The sequence below is a fragment of the Ictidomys tridecemlineatus genome, chromosome 4 (genome assembly GCF_052094955.1).
Source record: "Ictidomys tridecemlineatus isolate mIctTri1 chromosome 4, mIctTri1.hap1, whole genome shotgun sequence".
Taxonomy (NCBI): Eukaryota; Metazoa; Chordata; class Mammalia; order Rodentia; family Sciuridae; genus Ictidomys; species Ictidomys tridecemlineatus.
The window spans coordinates 57,515,717-57,518,983 of NC_135480.1; the positions used below are offsets into that span (position 1 = coordinate 57,515,717).

Genomic DNA, 3,267 nt, shown 5'->3' on the forward strand with positions numbered 1-3,267 from the left:
GATATTGATGTTCAAAGAGTTTTCACTGTAATTCTCTGGTCAAACTTCTAGATAAGTCTAGAACCCAAATATGTATGTAAAATTTAAGACTGTCAATGAATTTCTCTGGCCACCGTATTCTAGTTGATTTACAAGAAATCCCACATCATTTTTCTACTCATAAACTTGACCCTGTGAATGTAAATTGAGAGAATCTCCAGGTGGGAGGAAGTTTTTCAAGGTACTTGTTGCTGCAACAAGTTTTTGCAAAACCTCTTACTCCCTTCAGGAATTTTTAGTTACCAGTAGGTTTAAACGTGAACATTTTTTTGTACTCTTCATGGATTATAGTAGAGAGATTGTTGTGGAGCCTCTATGCTATGCTTTTTGATGGGTGTACTGGAGTTATAAGTAATGGAGGGACACATAATGCAATTGGCTTGTGTGAGAATGTCAGAGAATTTAAACAAAAATCTTTCTACTATTTATAATCTCATTATGGACTGACTGGGAAATTTAACAAAAATATTTCCAGTGTTTACTTCTGTTGTGATCTCATTATTTCCTTATTGGACTACTTTGGAAGATACTCCTGGGGTTAAATGTCAATGGCTTTTAGGATGAAGCATCATTAGTACTCGCTCTCTTATCTGTTTTGTCCTGACCCCATAGATAACAGGGTTAAGGGCAGGGGAAACAATAACATACAGATTTGCCAAAAGTATGTGGATATAGTGAGGGACATTGTGGCCAAAGTGATGTGTCATGAAGGAAAAGAGGGCTGGCAGGTAGAAGGCCAACATGACACAGACATGGGAGCCACAGGTGCTGAGTGCCTTCATCCGGGTATCCCAGGATGGGAGATGGAAGACTGCTTGGAGAATTTGAATATAGGAAAATCCAATCACTAAAAGGTCAATGAACCCCACTGAGAAAGCAATGAAGCCATAAATAACATTGACCCTAATACTAGCACAAGATAATTTTCCAAACCCATGTGTTCACAGTAGGTATGGGGGATAATCTGGACACCACAGAAAGGCAATCTCAGGATAAGAAATATGAAAAGAGTCAAAAACATTAAAGCCCTAACTATGATGACTATGCCCAGAATGGCTATCACCTTGTTGGTGAGGATCATGGTGTATCATAGGGGGTTGCAGATGGCAAATAGTGATCTATGACTGTCAGCACCACAGATTCCAGGCCAGTGCATATGTGGATGGTGTACATCTGTGTGATGCAGGCACCAAACACAATCTCTCTGAGATTGAACCAGAAAATGCCTAGCATCTTGGGGATGGTGGCTGTGGACAAGTACAGATCAGTGCAGGTCAACATGGCCAGAAAGTAAAACATTGGTTAATGGGGGCTTCATAAAGTCTGAATCACAAACAAGATAATGATGTTACCCAGCAGGGCTATCAGATATACTGCAAAGAAAGGAAAGTCGATCCACATCTTTCAACCCCGGGATACCTATCAGAAGAAAGGAGGAAGGGTGGAACTGTGTGCTGTTGATCTGAAGCATGTTGGTGGGAATTGGTTATAGACACATTTATGACAGAAGATTTCTTGCTTCCAGGGACAGACCCTGACTTCTGTCATAACATGTTGCCTATTTCTTGGAGAAAGGGATGTCCATTCTTTAATTCCATAACACAGCAGAAGAGACCTAGAGAGAGAATATCAGGGACAGTTAATAGATACATTTGCTTTGAAATATTCACCTCATCTGTAGAAAATCCATGTGTAAATTTTGTAAATACAACAAAAACACTGAACTTTCCATTTCTTTTGTTCCTTCAGTCTCTAAGGAAGACACTGCATATGATATTAAATTAGCAAATACTCACTGTTGATTATAATTACTAATGAGGATGTAAAGAATAATTGAGATTGTGTGTGTGTGTGTGTGTGTGTTTGTAAAATATCATCAGATTATGATACTGTGATTGAGGGGAAATGATAACCCAACCTGTCTAGTGGTTTGAGTAATGATATTTTCTTGAAAAGTATTCCTGAGAAATTAAGAAATGATATATGGGAGAAAATCCAGAGAAAGTGGAGGATTGGATAACTGATATTTAAATCTGAATTTGGGATGGAATTGCAACATTTATATGCAACTGGAGGTTATTATATAATTTCAAGAAAACAATGCTCCTTCCTAGAACTAAAAAATTGTGTCCTTCACCACATTACATTCCTTAGCTGAACAAAAAACACTGGATTCACCCAGATAGTTTTCAGAGCCTTTTTTGCTTTATTCTTTTTCATGCCATGTTATGTAAATGGACAATCCCTTCATACTACCTGGGAAGTGGCAGTGGCAATGTCTCTGTCTTTTTAAAAGTTAGAGCAAGACCAAGGCTAAATACTTGCCTCAACCTGAGAACAGTCTAGTTTATATTAATTCTGTAGCAAGTTTCTGATATAGTGATGGGAAATAATATGTCTAATTTGGCTGCAGGATAGTTTACTACAATACTTGAAGATGTCTGGTGCCTTGTGTTCTACTTATGTTGTAATTTCCCCTATGGCATGGAGGCAAGCTATAAAATGATGTGGTGCTTAGGTTCACTTGAGTCTAGGTAGGACATTATTAGAAACTTGAGGATGTATGTTCTGTGATAGGGTTATAGGTGGGATTCAGATAGAGACTTGGATAGTTGTATTTAGGCAGTGACATATCTTGAGAAGCTCCATGTATGGTTAGTATGTCCCATTGGCTCAATTTTAGAAAGTTCTATTTATATTCATGTTCAACTTTTTATTCTTCTACCTATTTTTATTTTTACTGATATGAAACAGCTGACCAGCTATGTTCTTCTGAGCTATTTCCACATGTTCCTATGTGGTTTTTCAGCCTTCATACATCCTCCATTCTAACCTTCTGGAAAGATCAACCACATGTTTAATTTCTTTATACTAATTATAAAGATTAAATAAAAATAGAGATTATACATCCCAATAATATTAGTTTTATCAATGAAGAAGCTGCAGAAAAACACTTAAAGTCTAGAGCTAAATAATTTTTACTTATCTGTAAAATAAGAATGTACAAGTAATACCTTAATTTGGCTGGATTAGAACACAATGGAAAAAAAAAACATCAAAAGCAGCAAGGTTTAAGTTTATTTTATACTTTCACAGCTCTTTATGACTTTAAATTTATGTCCTCTTTTGAAATATGCTACATTCAATCAAATGGTTTTTTTTTTAACTTTTAGGTTATACTTATTATAAGAACTATATTTTCTAAAAATATTAGCTTTGGAAAAAGGA

At 36.2% G+C, this 3,267-nt stretch overlaps 1 pseudogene; it reads right to left on the bottom strand.

Moving 5' to 3' along the window:
• Nucleotides 1–584: 584 nt before the first annotated feature.
• On the bottom strand, nucleotides 585–1,510 carry LOC101977437 (olfactory receptor 52E5-like; annotated as a pseudogene).
• Between the last annotated feature and the right edge of the window lie 1,757 nt (nucleotides 1,511–3,267).